Source organism: Meleagris gallopavo, chromosome 15 (assembly GCF_905368555.1).
Source record: "Meleagris gallopavo chromosome 15, MGAL_WU_HG_1.1, whole genome shotgun sequence".
Lineage (NCBI taxonomy): Eukaryota > Metazoa > Chordata > Aves > Galliformes > Phasianidae > Meleagris > Meleagris gallopavo.
The window spans coordinates 5,060,246-5,084,291 of NC_139418.1; the positions used below are offsets into that span (position 1 = coordinate 5,060,246).

The 24,046-nt window shown below is 37.0% G+C and overlaps 1 protein-coding gene across 4 annotated transcripts in view; it reads right to left on the reverse strand.

The window, feature by feature from the left end:
• The window catches only part of TENM2 (teneurin transmembrane protein 2), a 1,471,143-nt gene that overhangs the window by 607,038 nt on the left and 840,059 nt on the right, over nucleotides 1–24,046 (reverse strand). For all 4 annotated transcript variants that reach the window (XM_085236695.1, XM_085236691.1, XM_085236690.1 and 1 more), the window contains one exon: nucleotides 4,180–4,226. The gene's annotated coding sequence lies outside the window, so the exon portion shown is untranslated. The remainder of the gene's footprint in view (nucleotides 1–4,179; nucleotides 4,227–24,046) is intronic.

Below are 24,046 nucleotides of genomic sequence, written 5' to 3' on the forward strand. Positions count from 1 at the left end.
CAAACTAAATACGTGCATCTCCAAGTAATTCTCATCTGAACTCAGGTCTCTTAACACTTTTCCAGCCTGTTTAGTTACTGGAGTCATACTGGTTTCTAGTACAAATTCTAGACACAGGGCTAGTAGCTACTGAGTGTAATTGCAAACCATCACACTGGAAATTCTCTCAGCCATTTTAATAGCTCTAGCCCCAAGACAAGCAGTTTCACTTGTCTTCCAGCATTAATTACTGAGATGTTGTCACCATACACTGAAGTATATTTTTTCTGTAGTTATCTTCATATAGAAATGCCTTTGCCTTTCTGGGCTTAGAAAAAATACCTTCAAGGTGAAAAACCATGGGAGCCAAGGAGACTTCTGGTTAATAACAATGGGCTTTCAAAGTGAACTAAGGATGAAATAAGCCTTTCTTTCTGATATCAGAATGTGGAGTTAGGAAAAATACTTCAGTAATATTGGTGCGAATGAGGTACACTGCAGACAGGTATTCTGCATGAGAGTAAATGAATCTGTAAGTGCATGTATCAGCTAAGGAGAAAGGCAACACGCTCACAGTGCTAGGAAAAGAAAAAGCGACATGTAAAGGATAAAATAGTTATTTTGCATAATATTGAAACTACATCAATCAGCACAAGATTTCGAGTCTGACTCAGAATCAGTATTAAGTTAGTGCTTTGCTCTCCCAGGAAGCATGTAAAAAGGTGCAGACAAATCATCTACTGGAAAATTTGTGTAAAATGCAAAGAATAATTGGGAAAAAAGTGATTAAAAAAAGGTTGAAGTGTTCAAGATATAAAATAGGGCATGCAATACACTTCTATCCCTATGTAAAATGGCAACGCATCCCTCACTAGCAGCACTGTACCTTTTAAATAAACACACTCTAAAGATGGGGAGAGACTAAAATGAAGGGGGGAGAAAGCTAAAACTGTTACATAAAAATACCATGATACATTTGTGAACTTCTTGACTTTCATAGGCTCAGTTGGTATTAGAAAATATAATAGAATTTTTTTTTTTTCATTTTCTTACTATGCAAGAATTACCAAGATAATGAGAAAGATTAAATAATAATAAAACCAACATCCAATTCTCAGTATTGGAATAGCTTTTTCCAAAAGATAACATAAGTTCTGTGTTACTCCACAGCATTTTAATAACATAATTAAATAAAATAGAGACATTGTAGTTGATGTTTATTTTAAATAAGCTCTCAGATAAATAATCTTATTTCTGATTTTCTTAACCTCAATCTAACAAGTACTTTTAAACCTTTGTGCTGCTGTCTACCTTTTTCTCTTATAATGTATTTCCCATGCAAAGATGTTCCATAAGAGCACAGACTCAAGTGTTCACTTGCTTTACATATCTTCTGATGAAATCCAATGCCTCCATGCAGGACGAGGGCCCAATTTTTGCTATTGAAATAAACAAGATGACACAGCCCCTTCTTTGTGAAGGTCATGGTTTAAGTGTCTGATTTTCTGAACACTGTCTTCAAGAAGGATGATGAACTTAGCTGTTATCAATTACTTGTGTGACGAAAGATGCTAAGTTTCATGCCTGATCTCCCTTCATTATCTGCTGTACTCAATTGCAGCAAGCAGTCCACGAGAACCCGGATGTTTCATCAATTGATTATAACTGCACTCTGCAATAGTTTATGAAGTGATGTGGTATACACTTCATTTTTGTAAATATAGTAATATATTGCACTGCATGTAATACAAAGTAAGGTTCTTCTCTCACTTCTACCAGTAAGAACTCAAAGCAATACAAAAAAAAAAAAAAAAAAAAAATGAAGGCAACCTTAGAAGAAGGGAAAGTTAGAGCAGGATTTATGCTTGTGAGGATTTGTAGTCTAGAAGGTCTGCTTTAAGATTACAAATAGAATGTATTATAGCAATCAGATTACAACACATGTTCCTTTAAATTGTACATAAGTAGAAATGAAAACAAAATATAATCACTGTAAGATTTACTACGTCTAGATGTTGTATAAAGTTGAATGTTAAATGGATGAAAAAAGTAAGAGGAAGAGAGTATACAGTGAGAATGTATACGCAACTAAGTTCGTTTAGAGGATGTTGTATTCTCTGTTGTTTTCATTGCTTATTTTGTATATCTCATTTAGCAAAATGAACCTGCTTTCTGGTGAGCGAATGAAGTACAAGCGAGGGAAGTAAAATTTTAGAAAAGTTACAATGGATTGACACTGAAACTGTGTTTTCAAACTTTGCTTAGTTTGCCACATTTGTTAAAGACATCATTTCTTTCTATCCAAGGGAATTTGTAATTAACTATCTACTAACATGAGACATACTGAGTAAGCTAGTATATTATTACTGTTCTCTTCCAAAGACAAACACATGTACTTCAGTTATTAAAATGATTGTTTCAGTGTTCAGCGTGAAATATGAGAACAGCAGAACTTAAACAGTGACACACGTTTGTGGAACTGACATTTTTGAATCTGTCCTTCTGCCCTGTCGGCATTCCTCTGTCCTTCCAGTGTTAGAAAAATTTGGTGCACCTTTTGCACCTCTCATGTCATAAGAAATTCCCAGGCTGATTCCTAACCTCAAGAGAAAAGGTGTAAGCAGGGACTGTCAGATCCTCAGTGCGAGTGTGTAAATGGGACATGAGGCAAACTGAAAAGGAGAACTTAAAATTCTCCCACTTTACTTAGGAATGTGAAACTTAGCTTAACAACAAGAAGTTTGTTTGTTTTTTTCTTATGTAATTAGTACTATTAAAAAGGTAAAGTTAAATAGAAATTCTGAAATATAGAGCATTAAATATGAAATGTCTGTTTGTTTTTTGTTTTTTCTTTTCTTTTCTTTTCTTTTCTTTTCACATTGCTGATAGGATTCTGCAAATGAAATTTACTCTAACTGAGTTAACCATACACAATTTATCCAAAGAACACAGCGGTCCCTCAGATGTTTCCCTTACAGAAGGAGTGAAAACTGACTAGTGTTCCTTGTGAGTATGACTCTACATATAATTTGGAATGTGCCTGTTATGTAAAAAGTTACCATTTGCATAATTCATTAATGTGTCCATATTCAAACTTCAGCACATTCCTAACAACGAGCCATAAGTATGTACTCTCTGTCCATGACACCAATTATTACTACTGGCATAATTAAGCTCACCTCTTGCAATTAATCACCTTGAGTGCCAACAAAAGTATATTTATCTTCATTATGTTCCCACACGTAGTCTTTCTTTTGTGCTATACTGAAAAGGCCGTTATCATATTTTCCTACAGAATGGGGAGAAATCCAGCCACAACAAATGGAGAAACAAGCTCCGATATCACAAATTAGAAAGTGAGCTTAAAGAGCAGACTGTCATTTGGAAACACCATTTTGTCAGGTAGTGGATCTGCACAACATGCACCAAGAACGAGTGAAGAAAATCAGAGCCCACTTGTTGCAGCAAGGAGATCTGTGTATGGGTGCAACACTACACTACAGCCTTATTAAAAACTGAGTGCCTTCAAGACTCTGATTTTGTGTTTTCAGATTCCTCACATTTTAATTAAAGACAAACAGAATTATGGACTCCACAAATTATTTTTTTCCAAATGAGAAACAAAAGAGGGGATGCCAGACTGATTTGTTTGCTTTTGTTTGCCTCTCTTTTTCCATTATGGTTTTAACAAATGAGGAACGTCTGGTAAAATAATAAAACAAATACTGTTAAATATTGTGATTATTCACAGCAGAACCTATAAGTTTATGTTTCCCCAACTGGAAAAGAGAAACGCGCTGTAGAACCTATGTACCCATTCAAAAAAGCTTGAATATTCAAAAAGCTCTGCTTGTGAATGAATTAGAGACAAAAAATTATGCACAGATACTATTCAGCAAACAGTCTGAACATATACATCAGAAAAACTAGTTTGTTTGGAAAACTTGCAAACACAAAATGCAGCAAAGAAATTATTCATTATGAATTATTTGCACAGCATCTGTCTTATGACAGACTCTCTACTTTCTCATGTTAATTGCCTCTGCTAAACCACATTTTCTTCCCCTCAGTATGTAAATTAAAATCATTTTGCATATTCTCTGAATATCCAGTGAATGCAAGTTTCATTACCTTACCACTTATACTTTTTTTGTAAAACTAATTATACTACAGTTTATATAATTTTAAAATTTGACCTACCAGCTTCCTGCAGATTGCAACCTCTTCCTCTGGATTTTGAGTTCTGCCTAAAATAGAAAAAAGAAAAAGCATATTAAAATAATTGAAATTAACAGCACTTGTGTGTGTGTGTGATCTCACACAGTACGTTTTAAATCTCACAGTATTTACATAAAAACATACGTATAAGAAAATAAATATTATGTTCTTACAATAATGTAGTTATTGTAAATTTAGGATGTGATTCACAATTCTTTGACTAAGAACAGAGAATTGTTCTGGCTTTTGACAGCCTGGACCAGACTTCTCCCAGCAGTAACTGGGCAACACATCACTGTATTCATTCACACTTTTCTTAAGAGGCACCACTCCTGTTCTATGTCATTATTCTTTCCACAAATAAAAGCGTTTAATTCAGATCGTTTGATATTTTTGGTTAAAAACACATGGTTTTCATGTTGTTTTCAACTTTTTGATTGTTGGATGTCTGACTTGCATCATCTCTCCAAGAAACAGCATGTGAAGGAAATAGACATTATATCATGCTTTTTCTTTGCAAAAACTTTATGCCACCAATAGAAATAGAAATAGAAATGTCTTGTCAAAAAGAGTTCTGCCTTAGAAATTAAATGCAAGATTAATCCGTAAGGCCTGTTAACAGAAATGCCCCCTTGGCAAAACCTGTCCCATTAGGTCACTGAGAATATAACCTGAATAAAGCCTAAGGATCAGTTCTTCATTATCAGCATATATATATTTAGAAAGACAGACCTGCAGAAAGTGCTGTTTTTCTAGCACTGTACTCAGAAGACAAGCACTTGGAATAGTACAAAGATACACTTTTCTAAAGGCTCAAAACCTTCTGCTTAAGATTTCTTCTTCAAAGTACCACAAAACACAAAACTGAAATGATTTTTTTTTTCTATTTTGTACTGAGGTTACAAAACAATGTGTTAACATTGGTAGCACAACTGGATGAAAGCTTATTTATTCATTTCTTTCTGCTGTGGGCAGAATCCTGGCTGAATGCGTACAGTAAGTGTTTTGCAATAGCCATTAGTATACTGCCAAGGCACAGTGGGAAGATGCTATTGTCTGCACATCCCTACTGAAAAACAAACATTCTACAATCTTAATGGATTACAGCAGGGAAAAAGGAGTCAAGTTTGTTCTGTAGCAGTTTTTGGATCGATATGACTTCTGATTGACTCACACATCACAGGTACTTGTGGGTCATAACAGAAGTTCTGTCTTTAGAAGTTACCAGTATGTCCTGGAAATCTCAGTGGTATCTTTTGGTCCTGATCCATCTTCACTTCTGCTGTGTGATGCACTAGGACTGTGCTTTTTAGATAACTTCTGAAATGAATGGCACCAATAAAATTTGGGGCTTTATCTTAAGCAAATCACTTTCCCCAATTTTTTTTTTTAAATATACCTTCAGGCTATGAAATGCATTATAGGTTTTTCCTCTCTGCAGGATGTGTTGTTCTGTATGCTTTAGCAGTTCAGTGAGCCAAGCTGATTCAAACGAGCCTTGAAATGTTAAATACAACTTGTAATATCAAAGGTTTTCATATCAAATAATTTTGTTACTGTGGATCCTAGGGAGATAAAGGACTTGAGTGGTGACTAAAATGGCCACTAGTCACATCAAATGTCTCAGCATTAGATACATCACTATCTGTTCATTGAAGGAATGGCTAGAAGATACAGCTGCAGCACTTTGTGCAGTATTTGTAAACTAGGAGCAGGGGACACAGTGCAACATATGGCAGGGAGTGAATGAGAAACGTTGGCTAACTGTGTGCCAGTGTTACAGAAGCCTTTATGTACAGCCTTGTGGCGATGGTTTTTTTGCACTTGGTGTAGAAATTTGCTGGGTCAAAAAGTAAACTAACTGCAGTATGATTCCACCTCAAGTTTTCCTCCAGTCTGGTTACCCCTGAGCTCAAAGAAATAACTCATCTCCTTTTTGCTTTGTTTTCCTGTTTTCACTTCCTCATCCTGCAGCATTGTTTGCTTATAGCTGGCTTACCTTTCTTTACTTCTTGGCTCAATTAAGACCAAGTATGGTTTCAAATGGCCAAAATCTCAGCCCCCAAAACACTGCTGTATTTTCGAAACTGAAGATTTTCTGAACTGTCAAGGAATTGTCTGCCTCTTCCACACCCCTCTGCCTTACAAATGCATTAGATAAATACCTGGAAAGTCCTCTTTACATTTTACCACTGGGATCTGGTGTATGTATCAGCACAGCCCTTACTGCTTGCCAACACATGCAAAACAGCCAAACCAGTGCCCGAATGCTGAACAGAACCCACAGTCCTAATTCTGGAGCATTCTTACTGACAAACATTCTTGTATTATAATTCTCACATAATTCTCATCCCTTCATAATGCAGGAACACAATTCTTATCTATGTAGTTCATTAGAGTGTTACTAAAAATCCAACTTTTTTTTTTTTTTTTAGGCAAATAGTAAGCAAATCAGTATGAAAATTAGGGAAGATTGTGTTTCCCAGGGTTGGCATTCTAACTGCAAATGTAATGATAGAAGGAATCTCATATTTTTAATCATGTTATCTGAATAACTATTTTTGAGAATGACAGAGCGTAAGTGGGCATTACTCAATATTCCCAGCATAAAATAATTATAATAGGATACAGAAAATAACCCTGCACTTTTTCAGGATCCTTGTTTAAAGAGAAAATGTTTGTTCCAGTGATACCAGGACTCCACAACTGTTAACTGCATAACGACAACCATAGCAAACACAACTGAGTAGGGAGCATTTTAATGGCAAGCATATTGTGATGTTCCTTGCATTAAACGTCAGTGACAATTAAAACATAGTCTCTAATGAAATTATCTTATCATCTTTAAAAGGTAAAATTGATTGATATTCAGCATAGAGATAACTTGGCTGCTGCAACTTGAAAAACTGGAAGTGAAGCTGATAAGTTTGCCACTTTTTTTAAACATTTAATTATCCTTTTTTATATATTTTTTTTATTTCATTACTTAAGGCATTCTAATTACCTAATGTCTGACTGCTCATTGTTTGAAAATTGAAAATGTTACAAACATATTGTGATCTATGGCATTCAGATTAAGCATCTAGCACAACTACAGCCTTCTCTCTCATTAGTACACATACTTAGATAGTAGACAATAGAACTTCTCTTAGGAGCCTCACTGTCCAAGATGTTTTAATTTCCATCTCAAACATTATATGCAGCTGGAAAGAGGGCAGCTTCCCAGCTTCCCTACAGCACCTATAATCAGTAAGCTATCTCTCCTTTGGAAGAAACCGAATTGGTCACTCAAGGGCTGATTTTGGCCATGTAGGGAATAATCAATCAGCAGCGATGACTGTTGATGAAGCAGTCAACCTATTTTTAAGTAAAAGTACCCATAAAGAATGGGTAGCTAAAAAAATAACAAAAACACTCTCACATTTAATCAAATGCACCAGCAATGTGCATTCAACAGTTACTTGAGTAAGAATTAGAAATTTCACCTGAGTCCTTAAATAAATATTAAGGAAATATCCAGCCAGCTATTACCTTCTGCTCTTCTTATTTCTTACAAGTAAAAGAGTTAATGGCATGGTTTCATTAATTTTTAGCTATTACTTCAGTTTTGTACTAATTTTTTCTCTTTTAATGAGAAACCATCAGCACACTAATGTCTACATGGATTACAAATTGATTTATTACTTCCCTCAGAATAACCACTTCCACAGGGAAATCCTAGAATGCTCTCAAAGGACTGGTAAATAAGTGAACTGATAAATAACTTAAATTAAATTGGCCTGCAACACTTGACTACAAAGCAGATGCCAGTGCTTTGGTGGTAGGACACCTGAGCTCCAGTTATAATCCCTCTGTGCACAAAACTTCTGCAGCACCTGTATCGATGGACTGCATGAAAAGAGAACAACATTTTGACTGACTAAAATAATGCCTTCAAGGACTTTCAAACTTCTCAAAAAGGTTTCTTATCCTCTCTCCAAGGTAAAAATCCATTTTTCTGGGCCTACCGAAATCTTTTCTGACTGTGTCAGGTATGGTTTTCCCTTGTTAGGAAAGAACGCGTAAAGCCACTTGTATGAAGCTTTGTTTTAAATGCAGGCTAATTTGCTTGAAAGTCAAGAACCATAGCAATCAAGTTTTAAAGGACAGAAGCACACATTTAAAGCTCATTTTATTTCCAAAATCATACAGTAATGAGGAGGCAGTCAGAAAAGAAGTGTGGAAACCCTTAAAACAAAATAAAACCATATGTGAGCACCGAGTGTGATTTCACCAATAATTAGAAATAAAAATTAAAAATGCCTCATTAGGTTCCCTGCCTTCAAAAATCAAGTATAAATGTCAAAGAACCACAGATGTATGGTAATTGAGGAAACTAAATTTCCCTTCTTTTTAAAGGAAAAATGAAGCGACTTCAAATTTCCAACTACCGATGTGATTTAAAAAAAGAAAAGATGACCAGAATTTGAAAAATAAAATCCAATTTCACATGTGAAATGCTTTAGAAATAACAATGGTCTATACTGAAAGCAAAAAAAAAAAAAAAAAAAGCAGAATACTACCTTAATATCGCAACAGTTTGAAAAGGGAAAAATTCTTTGAGGCAATGACTCAGTAGGTCACTGACTCTTCACCATGAAATATTTAATTAAGATAAACTTCAAGCTAAGGAATACCAATAGTTGAGTTTCTCAGACTGTTGGAGACAACTGTCCTCAGAAGTATGAGATTGTACACATATTTACACACTCTGCAGTTACATAGCAAGAAATTGAATGCCACAGCCTATACCCCAGATGGAGAAATCAAGAAAGTTCAAACAGATATCTGCAAGACAATAGCACCACTACACTGTAAGCTGGTAACACTGTAAGTAATACTAATACCATGAAAGATGGTCCAGAGAGGTTTTTTTTTGTTTTTTTTTTTGGTTGTTGTTGTTTGTTTGTTTTAATGACAAACTGGTTTGTGTTAGGCAAAGACTGGGCTGTGAGGGAGAAGAACAGGATAAAGGCTGTGCTGAACCTCCTAACAGAGGCAGCAGAAACAGCACCTCTGTTTGGAGCAGGTAATAAAAAAAAAAAGTGTTTAGGATTTGGTTGGAAAATATAATTTTGTTTGAAATGTCACACCAAAAAAGCTCGAAGATGCAGGAAAACATTACTGAAGAATCATTAGAACACTGTTAGAAAAGTGTATTAACTAATAGCAGAGAGTAATTTATGTTTGTGAAAGAAACCAAAGAGAAAGCCTCCAGCTACACACAGAGAAGATGCTTCATGAAAAACTGTGCAGTTAGTAGGTCAAAAGCTTAAAGAGATAAATCAGCAATTTATTATTTCACCAATTAAAAGTAATCAGCAAGTGGTAGTTACACAACCCAATAAAATATCTCTCATTTTTGCTGCTCATTAGAAAATCTTTGTAGTTCAGATACTTTGTACTGCAAATTTATTAAAATATTTGAAATCACTGTGTTTGCCAAGAAGGTATAATCACCTTTTAATAAGTAACAAAACACAATCATAGAAGTAATTGCTCACCTGTGGAAATAAAATCTTCCATAGTCTGAGTGAGGTTAGTGTTTAGCTTAACCTAAAAACTTCCCTTAAAGAATCATGGAGAATAACCCAAGAGGTAAAGCCAAGAAACATCATTAAAAACCTCTCCAAAACACTGCTGACCACAGACAGTAAGTCCTGGGAGTACTTAAATCAGAGGATTTAAATACAACAAATTGCATTTCAGCATGCCAGTGTACATCCAGGATACCAAGAAGGGCTTGTAGTGTCCTTGGGAGCAACAGCCACACAGCTCCAATGTATGTATTGTTTCAAACCTCACCCTCCTGTGTAAAGATCAGTCTCCAACCTGCACTAAAACACTAGCAGGAACATATCAGACGTTCTTATGACCTATACAGACTGACAAGAGATTGAGAGGAAGATCTGGTTGTTATTACGATGCATTTTAGTATATTTCTTCTAAAAATTGTGAATTTTTTTTTTTTTTTCTTAACTTAACCAGTTTCTTAAAAATCTGCTAAGATTCCCTTAGGGAAACAAAAAGGGAATGCAACTATAAATTCGAAACTAAGGAAGGGTAATATTATACTGTTGGTACAACTCTCACTGAAAAGGAGCCCGAGCCCAACAGAAACATTACTGATTGTGCAATACTGATCTACTGGCTCTACAATAATCACTTCCAATTAAAGGAACTCAGCACCACATTCTCAATGATTGCTTTATAATACATTTTAAAAACTCCACTAAAGTTCTTGTAGATGATGGCAGACATGACAAAAATGGTAATGGATTTTTGGCCAAGAAACTCAATATAAAGACAAATACAGAAGAGATGTTAGCCAAACATAAGTTATTGTACTCTGTACAGAGTAAATGGATGAAATTATATGACATGCAGTAGAGAAGGTCAGGTTACACAATCTAACGATCCCCTCTGGACTTAAGGCCTGTGATTCTCTGAAACCCTACCCCTGCTGGGAGTCTGTAATTCATGTAATGCTATTGATTTATTCATAAGAGATCATTACAGTAATAATATCTGTGGTATGACTGTTCAGGGTACTTATATAGGTCATTCCAAAAGTAATGCCTTCTATTTTTTCCATAGAAACTACAGCTGATAAGAGGAATACAACAGCACTATTTGATAGAGCAAATTGTCAGCTACATAGCACTATTTTTCAACACAGTCACCACCATTAACTAAGCATTTTCATCAACAGTGAACAAGAGCCTGCATGCCACACGTAACAACCTGCACCAGTAGAGGTGACCCACTGTTGCTGTCACCACTACTGAAATTCACCACCCAGCCCTCACTGTGCTCACATCCACTATTTGGTCTCCAGAAACATTCAGCAAGCATCAGTGAATGTCAACGGGTGCCATTTATTTTCCACAAGGAGGAATTCAATAACACACCTTGGCATCCCATGCACTTCCCTGTCAGATGCCATTCTGTCAGACTGCCTCTCTGCTCTGATGATCACTATGCAAATCAAACCAACTTCAACAGAGAAACTGAGCGACCACCAGGATTTGGAACTCACACATTTCTGGTTGTGACCCCTGTTTCTGCAAAATAGACATGTGTTTTCTATTTCATAAAGTGATGCAGCCGGTTTCTTCTTTTCGGCATCATTAAGAAAATAAGAAAAGTAGGACTGAAATCCCATAGAGCACTCATCATAAAGTATTACAGTCCGGTAGATCCTACAGTGCTCCATGACTATGCCTTTCTTTATAAGAAATCTATATACGTAAAGAAATCTATGCATCACTTAAGCTTCCTGTATTAAACATTAATCTAAGACAAAAACCAAACTGCAATTAAAAAGTCCATCATAACATAAGGGGGAGGAATTGTTGCCTTAATATAATTTACATTCTGCTGTCAAATGTGCTAGGTGTTGAATTTTCCCAGATTTTTCTCACTGCTGAATTGTAATCTTGAAAGGCACCTGAAGCTGTCCGCTAGCACACAGTTGATACTTGTATTACATTGCCTACATTTTATTATAATTAATCTCTGTGTAACTATAGTTTGGGGAAAAAAAAAAATTCAGATATATTCCAGAAAAAAAAAAAAAAAAATCACCCATTTCCTTAAACAAAATGAGTAAATTGTCTTTACTTTCACATACACACAATTTAATATACAAAAATATTGTTTTACCTCCCGTAACAGGTTCTCATGATCAGTGGTATAAATATTATTTGAACTGCAGAAGTTATTTTAGCACACTGTACTGATCTATCCCTCCTTCTTTTCGTAAGTGCCCTATAAAGTAGATTTTTGTTTTAAAGAAGGTTTGTTATACACGTTTTACTACTGCAACTGCATTGCTTTATGGATTGTTAATGTTAAAACATTTCTTGCCTACGTGGTCCTGGCATATTTGCTATCCATTATTTAAAGCATGTAACAAATTGCAGTCATGGGACAACGTTTGAGCTGGCTGAAAAGTGAAACTACATAAATGTCCACTAAAGCATGAATTGCAAAAAATTGTCATACATAAATGTCACTTCATGTACGAATATCGAATCCATGTGTCACGTTATGCCACAAGACTCAAACAGTGAAATCAAGTAACAACCACAAATGTTATAATCTCTACCCAATGATTTACCCAAACAAAAGGCACTACTTTAAAAACAGTTATTTTCTGCAGGTGTATTCAGAATAATACCATGCCACAGTAAAACACAATTTATTTTTTAAATTTACTAATGGTTAGTAAATGGACTACACAGCGTTTCCCAAACCACTGGTCAATAGCTTGTCATTCTATTTAGCTAGTTTTCCCCTAAGAATTCTCAGGTATTTTATTCATATGTTGAATTGGGTAACCATTTAACTAGTCAAGAGCTTACAGATTAAAAAGCGCAGGTGTCCAGATGTGGAATTTAATTTTGTAATTTATTATCTGTTTATAATCATAGGCAAAGAAAAGTCAATATCTTAAATAATATTCTCAATTAGATCAGCAAACATAATTGGAAGATGTTGACAAACTTGCAGACATGTAGGTCTTTTTTCAGACTCTGAACTACAAGAAGCAAGCAATGCTGGCTGGCTCTAATCAAATACGTTAGCCCTTCTCCCACACAGTTGTCTACACCTCACTGGGTACGCTTGCCATATATTCTTAAATGAATTTATAAAGAGATCTCCCTTAAAAACACTTCAGAAATACAGAGGTAAATACAGACGTGCTATAAATGTGCTGTCATGTCTGAGACTGAGCAAAGCAAGATTGGTGAACCAAACCTACATCCATAGTAAGGATAACACTGCCTCATGCTCTCTTTGTGATGGAGAGGTTGTAGTTTGGAAGATTCTAGGAAGCAGTGACAGTAAACTACAGGTTTCTTAGGGCTTCCTGGGGCAACAGACTCATCCAGAATACAGACACACACAAACAGTGTTCGAACTTCTTCAAAGTGGCATTTAATTTTTTTATTTATTTATTTTTCTTTCCCCAAGGACAGATTATATCTGTAAAATAACAAAGACTGACATATAAAGTCACTCCTTCAGTGAAAGGAAATCAAAACTGGTCCTGGTAGACAAGAAGCTGGATATGAGCCAGCAGTGCACACTTGCAGTCCAGAAGGCCAACTGTGTTCTGGGTTGCATTAATAAAAGGGGTGGCCAGCAGGGACAGGGAGGTGATTGTCCCCCTCTACTCAGCTCTTGTGAGGCCCCATCTGTGTCCAGGCCTGGGGCCCCCAGTATGGGGAGCTCTTGGAACGGGTCCAGAGGAGGGCACTGAAATGATCAGAGAACTGGAGCACCTCTCCTATGAGGAAAGGTTGAGGGAAGGCTCTGGGGAGACCTTATTGTGGCCTTCCAATACTTGAAGGGTGCCTATAAGTAGGAGGGAGAACAGCTGTTTATGAGGGTGGTTAGTGATGAGACAAGGGGGAGTGATTTTAAACTAAGACAGGGGAGGTTTAGGTTAGGTATTAGGAGGAAGTTTTTCACTCAGAGGGTGGTGCAGCACTGGAACAGGTTGGCCAAGGAGGTTGTGGATGCCCCATCCCTGGTGGCATTCAAGGCCAGGCTGGATATGGCTCTGAGCAGCCTGGTCTGGTGGTTGGTGACCCTGCACATAGCAGGGGGGTTGAAACTGGATGATCATTGTGGTCCTTTTCAACCCAGGCCATTCTATGATAAGAATAGGAATACTGGAACTATACTACTGAACTTAGTTATGGGACAGTTTTTCACTTCTGAAATCTTACGAGATATTTCTGCTTCTCAGAGTGAATTTGTCTAGGTAAATGACTCAGAAGCAGTATTTAAAGCACTAAATAGGATACTATTATGCAGACCCGATCCCTCATCTCTCATACACATGAGAGCAGACCAAGGACATTTAAAGATTCCACTGAGTTCTGCCCTTACAGAATTTCTACTACAGGTTTCGTGCAGCCTCAAAGAGCCTAACAAGAATCTTGTTCTTGGTTTGGGTTACTACTTTCTTGTATCATTTTTAGCAGGAGCTATATACTTACCAGCTTGAACATCTGCTAGCACAAGGGACTAACTCGAAGGGAAGGCATAAATGAAGAGAATGTCTCATGTCTTACAGTATTCTTCTCCAGTGAACTGACCCTTGGTATCTTACATACATTATTTCTTGTTCTATTTTAGTGTCACAAGGATTTTCATTCCCCATCTTTTGGGAATGTTATTCCAGAGGTGGTAGATACTTCACTGAATCTCATAATAATAAGCCATGTTGTTAAGTAAAGCACTGAAAATCTGCAAGTTAGGAGTATCAACAAAAAGTGAAGTAGCAGTTAATATAAGATTAACTGCTGAACAAAAAGTTCCCCATGATTATGTTATTGTACAATAATTTCGTTTCTTCGATCTGTAATTGCAAATATCCATACTAATCGGTTGCCAACTACAACATCATAAATGAGATAATGAAATAAGGATGTTTTAAATATCCCTTTCCATCGCAAACAAGCTTTAGTATGTTAACACACAGGATAAGTTCTGAAAAAAAAAAAAAAACCCTACACGTATTAGCATACTACTATGTACATGAATGCCAAATAATACATTTCTCACAAGAACAAAGTTGAACAACTAAATTCAATGGAATTAGGAAATAAAACAGAATATTGTATGTTAGAGGAAGGATGGCATGGGTTAAGCCTTACAGCAAACACAAACATCACACCTCTCTCCATCACATTTTCACCTGCTCTTGTGGTGCACACATTTGCTTTGATAGAAAATTCCTTTGGGTCTTCTTGGTGTAAAGCTGTTGGTGCTTGCAGCAAAATTTGCAGAGCAAGTAGGGAATAAAGAATGTTTTCATTTGGTTGTTAAACCAGAGAAATATCTACAGAATTTTTCACAGTTCATGAAAGGAACTATCACCTTTCCGTTAGCTTTGCTGAAAATGGCTGGGAAAAAAAAAAAAAAAAGAAAGAAAAAAAAATACAAGCCTCTTTCCTCTACGAATTTGTTTAAAAATACTTATATTATTTGTTTTAGAAGACTGTAGCTCTTAGATAGCACATATATATATATATATATAAGAGTAAGGTGAAGAAACTCTTACTGAGTGTTGCACAGACTGAAGCAGTATCATTTATTTTCCTGAAAGCAGCAATGACAGTCAAAGCACAAGCAGCGTAGCTTGTTTTATATATCAACCTTGCATGTTTTCCTGTCAGCTTTGCAGCTTGTCATCCACAGCTTAGCCTCCAAATGGCACAAACTTGGAGGACAGCAAGCTGAAATGAAAGGAGACTTGCTGCCTCCTACAGAGAAGAAACAAAGCCACCAAGGAACAGTGAATTTCTGTTTATTCCATTTTACGCAGCCGAAATTGTGGAAAAATATTCCATTATTAGCACAAACATAATACAACTGTGGCAATGCTCGTATAATTTGCTGTTACTATTTGGAGTGAAGCTGTGCGGAATCTAAGAAGAGTAACATGAAATCATAAAAGAAAATACTAAATGCAAAATCTGATATACAAAAGCAAAGAATGAGCTGCTGCAGCTGCAATAGCTTATTACAAATAGTTACCAGAATTGTTAGGCTAAAGCCATGTTTGCCAGCTGGAGTGCAGTTGTTCAAAGAGGGAGGTGAAATATCCCCTTCTCTCAGTATGGAGAAACACCACAACTAAGTGAGCATAAATGCACAAACTGGCATATTATCTTACTACACAAGTAGTCAATCAGTCTAAAAGACACAGAAACACGCGAGGCTGCCTCATGACACCGATTCCAGAGAAGTGCCTGACCAATCTGGAGGACAGTGATCAAGTTCAGTCATCTATCACCACGACCTTTCTACAAGCATTATCAGTTGCTGTTTCCCCCAACTCTCCTCTTATACATGTCAGTTACAGACACATGGCCAGTAAGCTGTTGGTAATTTGCAGCATTTGCTCCTAGTTCTGCCAGCAGATTGAATTTGCAGTTATGTATGCGTTCTGTCCAGCCACATTTATGAGAAGAAACTTCCCATGACATCACATTTAAATGGTTTACCTTAGTCAGTCATCATGGAGAGCATTAGTTTGCAAGGTGATAGAAATTTGTATCAAATGAGTTAAATAAGGAGATCCAAACATGCATTGATACCTAAAATACCTGCAAGCAGCTTTTTTATTAATTAAAACTGGCATACAAGAAGTTCATTAGTCTGAAAGAATGCAGCATGTTGGTGACTGCATTATCGCCAGTTGGAGTACGCTAAAAACAGAGCATGAGGCTAAGCTGGTGCAGACTTGCTGTTACGCTGGTCAGACAGCACTAACCAAACTGTTTTATTTGAGGTTTCATCTGAAGCCCGTGAGAGTCTGGCTACTACACTTAATGGATGTGGAGTTCAGCCCTTATGAAACTGAACACTTTATCCTTGTACAATTCAATTACTTATGTCATTTGCTGAATATATTATTTCCTCAGATAATGCTTTACATTTAACCACCAATAGCTACAACATTCAAGAGCCTCAGACTTATTTTTGTTGTTTCCTTTTTTGACTTTCATATCCTATTTACTTATGCCTCCTGCTTCTGCGGTCACTACTGCCAGCAAGAAATAGTGTTTTTCCTGTAATAAGGAATACTTATGACTTAACTCTGAAAGGCTTTTATGTGCTGTTAGTTACAATACAACACACCTCTTATGTTCATTTTAGAAAATGATATTTTAGAAACCGGTATTTTATTAAAATAACTGCTACAGTGTGACTGTGTGTCACTGTGAAACGCAGGTGCTAAATGCAGTCATGTATGTCCATGTGAAGGTGGCATTAGCTTTTTTTTTTTTTTTCTTCTGTTTGTGTCAGGGGAATTTGACTGCTATCACACACTACAGCACAGAACTGCAGGATAGCTGAGGCTGGCAGGGGCCTCTGGAGGTCCACTGCTTTAAGTGCTTGAGCCAAGCCACCTACAGCCACGTCTTGAACTATGGCAGACAACCTCTGAAATTAAAACTTCACAAGTTTTAATTTAGTCTCCAAAATGGAAGACGACTCCATAGTCTCCCCAGGAAACCATTACCAGTGCTGTCACACTCATAATAGTGGTCTTTCCCTACGTTCATATGTAACCACCCATGTTTCAGACTGTGCCCACTGACTCGTCCTGCCACTATGCAACACTAAAAAGAGTCTGGTGCCAGTTTCTTTGTGCGCTCCCTTCAAGTATTTGCACACATGGGTGAGATCCCTTTTGACCCTTCTCTTTCCTACACTGATCAGCTCCAGCTCTCCCAGCCTACCACGTATGAGAGATGCTCCAGTGCCCTCATCATCTTCACGGTTCCTTACTGGATTCCCTCCAGTAGTTCCAGACCTTTTCTGTACTGTAGAGCACACAACTAGACACAGTACTCCAAATACCAAAAGGATCAAGTCCAAGAAACATCTATTCACAGTAGAACATAAACTGCAACTAACTAGAAGTATTGTGAAGAATGAGTTTAAAAAAATTAAAAACAAAGAGAAGTAGAGTCAGAAATCTCTGTGCACACCACTGAATGCAGTGAATGAGATTTCAGGTTCACTACTGAATGATGAATAGAGAAATGAATACAGTGAACTTCTTGCACCCTCTAAGCAATAGAAGAGTAAGCACGTCTGCTGAGAAGAGGACAAAACATGGCAAATCATCCATCAGTAAGTATCTATTCTGTTTAACAAATGCCTAATTATTCAGCAGAGTAATTTAATGTTCTATGTTAAGCTAAGAGGCACACAGATTAAAATAACCACATCAATGGACTCTGTTCAGCATTCCCTACTCACTTCCACCAAAACGTTAACAAACCTCAGTAGGGAATTTTCCCAAGAAGATCAGCTAATAATGTATTGTAACCTGCAAATGAGCCCTTAAATCTCTGAAGTTGATTTTCTTCTACCAAACCACAAAACGGTCTTTCCCTCCTTCTTTTGTTAAAAATAATCCCCGCTCGTGCTGTACCTCTACATATAAGTTAACATCCAACTCCAGCTGTTAAATCTAAAGCATGGTTTAAGACAAAAAAAAAAAAAAAAAAAATCAGTCTTCAATAAAGAGACTCAAATAAAGCCAACTGGTAAGCGCTTAGATTTCTGGTGAAATAGAAGATTGAAATTAGGAGGCCTGTGGGAAAAGTAATTAGCTGTAGACATGAAACAACTAGAAAGAAATGCTTCAGAGCTACCAAGCAGCAGCCGTAAAAGAAAGAGAGTGGATCTATTTGACCAACAGGAACAGAAGGGAACCACTATTTAGAGAAGTGTATTGCAGCGTGCTTAAATGACAGCTCTGTAGGGGTAAGCCCCAAAGCGAATACTTGAAAAAACAAAAGCCTCAAGAGCTAATGTGCCCAACCTCTTGCTTGATGCCAGCTGTATGAAATGGGAGGAAATTAAATCAAGGAAATGGACTTGCAGTAATATCAAACCAAGGTCAATGAGAAATCATTTTATATCACTATTTTCATGGAAATAAGGCTGAAGAATATTTAGCCATAGACTAGAAGATGCTGTATCAATTACCACGTAATTGGTAGTTGCAGTAAATTAGAAGTTACCAAAACTGAAAAGCAGTGAACTTAGAAACAAACAGTTGAGCTTCTCACAGGGCACGTGCTATCTACTATTAAAAATCTGGGAGAAATGATGGGTAGAAGTGTAGCTATCTTTAACAGATAAGACAACCAAGCTTACATCAATAACAGAGAGCCGACTAACATACCAAATGAAGGACAGAATTCAAACATTAAATGAAGCGTTTGCCTCCATTTTGATGGAGACAAACGTCTTTATTCTTCATTTTACTGCATGAAATCATGAAACATTCACCTGGAACACAGACAACACTTCACATGCTCTAGAACAATACACGTCAACAGAATTAGGTGGAAATCTAGCCTAAAAACATGAAGTATGTGCTTAAAATTACAGAATATCTACACTGATAAGCTTTTTTTTTTTTATTCACCTGTCAGATTCTGCTTAGGTGCTGCAGATATGAGACTTTAATGCCTATATGATTTTGACCACAGTTGGAATCAAGAAGGAACACCACCTCAGGGACAGGAAAGAGGGGGTGCTATTTAGAGACACTCTTTTCTCTTAAATCTTTTTTTCTGATTTTAGCCAATGCTTCTGTGTGTTTGTAGGAAAGTTAGTATCCTTCATCCAGCAATTTGAAAATACTTCAAAAGTTTAAATTTAATCTTACATCCACAAAATTATGTGCAACAGTGCTTCCTAACTTAAGGCTAGCCTCAGTGAAGTACTTACATGCCTAATTTGTGAAGACTGCCAGACAGAAATGTATTGTCTGGGCCAGAACACAAGCACAAGTGTGTTACGTGATCCCCAAAGTTCTTTTGGCCTAAGACAACTAACACTCTCCCACACAGCTCCTGCATACAGGTGAGATGACAGCATTGTCAGAAGACCATTCCCAGCCACTAGTTAGCGTGCATCCTGTTTTCGGTATAAGAAAATTTAGCCATTTGCATGAGAATGAAGCCATGCCAGATCGTGTCCCATTTTCTTTATTATATTGTTCCTTACCCTCAAGCAACTTGTTTTTATCCAATGAGCATTTAACATAATACAAAAACAGCACAGAGACCAGAACACTGGAAGGAAGAATATCCCGCACTGGAGTCCAGGCTACTTTTTGTGCTTTCTCTCAAGGACATAAAGCTCAAATTCACTTCATCATCGCAACAGAACTTCAAATGGAAGTACAAAAAAAAAAAAACAAGAGCAGGAAATAACTGATCAAGAAAGACTGTGAACTCAGGCCCCCTGTTTTCTGGGAGAGAGGCCTCTTTCAGAGCAGATACAGGTTGTAGGCACAATAATCTAAGCATATGGACAAAGTCAGAGGGAAAAGACTACCTGATGCAGTGAGACAATAATGGGCTTTCTTTAGGTCCGGATGTTTGTCAACATGATAGGATGAGCATCGACGCTGCAACTGATGCCTATCAACGGGCTATGAAAGAAACAATACAGAAGGATGCTAGAGTATCTATCAGCAATGGGGCTAGAAAGTAGGCCTGACCAACTCCAAATCTGCATTCCTTTATCCTTTCAAAATGATTGCATGTCAGTCCCAGTCTCTGATAACTTCCAGGCCAGCGATGAGCATGTATTTAGCACACTTACGCTAACTGTATTAAATATGATTGCAACATATGCAAAAATATGAAATATTGGGATTGATATATGGAAAGACTCCACATGAAGTCTCAAACACCATTTGCACAATTGCAAGGTGTTTTGTTCTTACTAAAAATAACAATAATGTAAACACAATAACCTAAAATCATGGCATGGTATCCGATCAAAAGCAGTGATCTTAAACCTAGAAGCGTTGTGCTTTCTAAGGCATTCTATACAGACTATCTAAAGGGTAATAGATGTACATGCATTTTGGTAAAAGCAGACGGTATGAGAAGTGAGAACATGAGTTGCCCACTACTCTGTCTTACCCAGGACAACTCTGTAGCTGGCAGCAGGATGATGCACAGTACACCTGAACTCACCAGCCCCTGGGCAGCTCATCACTCAGCCATGGCCTCATTCTGTGCAGTTCGTTCTCCTTGCTTAGATCCAAGTGGGCATTCAGAGAAGCAGAACTGGCACACTAAAATTGAGGCTGACGCAGCCTGCAAGATTTCACACAATCTGAACACGGGCTTTCAGGAAAGCATTTTTCAATTTTAGATACCTGCATTTCCTTTAAATTCATCACTGGATTTAGAGCTTGGGCTTTTTTTTTTTTTTTTTTGGTGCTATGAACAATAACTTCTTTCTTAATCAGCCTCTCTTACAACCAGTAACTATCGTATCTTTTGTAAACTGCAGTCACCCTTGTTGCTAGTAATACCCGTTTTAGGGAAACTATTTTAAATAACAAATTGCTTACTCGTAACAACAAAAGAAATGATACAATATAAGCTAAGTTTTAATAACTGAAAAGATCTTTAATTAAAACAGCTTTCCATTCAGGGGTTGGAGTTTTATTTAACCAGCCGCCCTATGAAAGCTATTACCTGGAGTTTTCATTTTCCCAGTACGCAGCTGCAGAAAAGATTTTATTCTGGTGTATAAAGGGATGTACAACAGCAAGGACAAAGCTCACTTAAACTAACAATGGAGCTGTGGCAAAAGTCATAACCTTACGCTGTCTTAGGGGAAGCACACTTTCTGAATGTAATCTCTCTGATTATGCCCAGTATGCAAAATGCAGTTTTATATCTGCAGCTCAAATAGATTTCACTATCACCACTGAATACTAATCACTGATGCAAAAAAGTGTGCAGCTCCCTCAAGGCATTTCAAAAATCTTGATTATTTAATCAGTGCTCTTGATTTATAAGGCGAGCTGGTTGATGACTACCAAAATGTGACACATTGGACACTATCCAGATGGAATGCCAGTTTTCATTTGAGGTTAAAGAGGTAAAACTCTACAAGAGAGGTTTTCCAGTATCCTGGACTAGAGCTTGATTTATATCAGATGATAAATAGAACTTGGCAGTTTGGCTTGCACATAATATTAAAACAGAAACTTCACTGAACTGTCAGTTGTAAAATGAAGGGATTAACTTTCTTTCTGATTACAGCTTTATTCTGTTTCTACTATGTACTTTTTATTTATTTCATGCTCTCCATCCTAATGTCCTCTTGTCTTTTTAAATTGAATTACTCGACTTTTTCACAAGTACATAAGCAGTGAGTGTTGCCTTTTCATAAACATTATTTCCCAACCAGCCGGATTCAAAATGTGAAGAGTTCAGTTTCTCTCTCCCATAACTACAGACAGATACATGCATTTAAAATAATTTGATGTCTGCATCTCTGTATATTAATATATACCTAGTCATATAAGAATAGTATCATTCTTTCTTTGAAATGCAGAGGAAATGATGAATATTCTTTATAATAAAGATGTATGTATGTACTACATAAAAGTGAATGAGGGCATCCCTAAATCTATGGCAATTGCAGATCCTGCAGCTACAGTGAGAGACATCATACAGACTTGCCATACTTCAGAATACTGGGTTGCTGCAGATGGCAACCACAGCACCATGCACTTCACTCATAAGAGAGAGGCAGGAAGATATTTATTAATATAAAACAGATACACTATAGTTATTTAAACAGTGAAGACAGTGACTTGAACAAGATACAAAATGACTACAGATACCTTAGACTATTTGCTACATAGAAGGTGGGGCTACACAGTCAACCTAGCATTTAATCTTGGCAAACCCAGTACAGCTTAAAGCTATAAACAACACAGTTCTATATTAGCAAGGAATCACCGTGTCAAAGTAGATCAGTGTAGAGGTGTAAGAAACCTCAAGAGGCAGCCTTATGCAAAGGTAAGATCCTGACACAAGCCAGAGGTTTGCAAGGAGAGCTCCAAGGGGCTCTATTTGTGGGGTAAGATAATTGTATTGACACAGTATTTAGGATTGGGAACCAGGTGTCTGCTATCAGTTCTTTGAGCTCCCAGTATTGTTTTCAGTCCTGAGCAAGGGCAAAGTCTTTTGAACTCATAGCGTGAGCAAGGCCTTAGGCAGAATGAGGATGCTGGGGATGGCTGGGAGCATACTGCCACATGAGTATAACTAAACATTAAGTGCTTCCAACTCTTCACAGAAAGGATTTTCACAGAAGGAGAAAGCAATCCCCCAATACTGCCTTGTAAGTAAAATGGGCTTCACAAAAAAAAAAAAGACCAGAGTAACATTAACATGGATAAAACCTGTACCTGAGGCATTACAAGCATACGTTTTATTTGTGAAAATAGTACTGAATTTTTGTTTTCAACAGATACGTTGATTCCAATCTGTCCTACACATGAGGCATATGTTACTCGAAGACATGCACGAGGAAAACATTCCTTTCCAGATATTGTGTGTGTGCCATATGCCATTAGGAACAGAAAGCAGCAAAAAGTTTGTCTTTGTAAGTGAGAATCCTGTGATTCTGTAGGATTACAAAGGGCCACAACACTTCAATCACTGCAAATTCTTATTGTTCTTTATACAAATACTGCAGTGTGTGTATTTAACAGAGGCAGAGAAACTATGTGCTTCCAGATAGATTACTCTGATCTGCATCGACAGAACTGGAAGGCTTTATTCATTCCATTTATACACAACTTTTTCAAAATTAATAACCCAATTCAAAGGCAAGAAACTTAATAGTACTTAACTATACAGCCTCTAACATATCACACTGATTGAATTCCTATGATCTCATACTTGGTCATCAAAATACCTTTATTTTTCTCAATTAAGATCACAGACTCAATACAACTTCCCCAGAAAATAAGAGAAATTCATATACATTACCTCTGAGCAATGAGAAATAGCACTGATTGAATAGGGCTGTTAAAATCTCTGTGGTTGGCAGAGTTCATCAGTGAATTTGTTTACAAAGTGGAAAGAATGAGATACTGTCAAAGAATGAAAAATAAAAGCTAGATTTCTTGGGAAGGAGACATCCGTCTTTTTCTATTTGTAAACGCTGACGAGCAGGGTTTAAGGAGGGCTAATGTCATCCATTCATCTTAATTAAAGAGTTAATTGCTCGTGTATCCTGATTTGCTTAGCTGATCTTAGCACGGAAAGCATTTGCTACTATGTATTTTATTGACCGCTATAATGACATCATCAGTAAGACTCAGGATTTATTCATGCCTCAGCCTAAACTCATAACTTTAATAGCCTCCTACATGATAAAACTTGGAAGAGGGAAGCAGCTCCTTTGCATGCTGCAGAAAACCAAGAGGTCT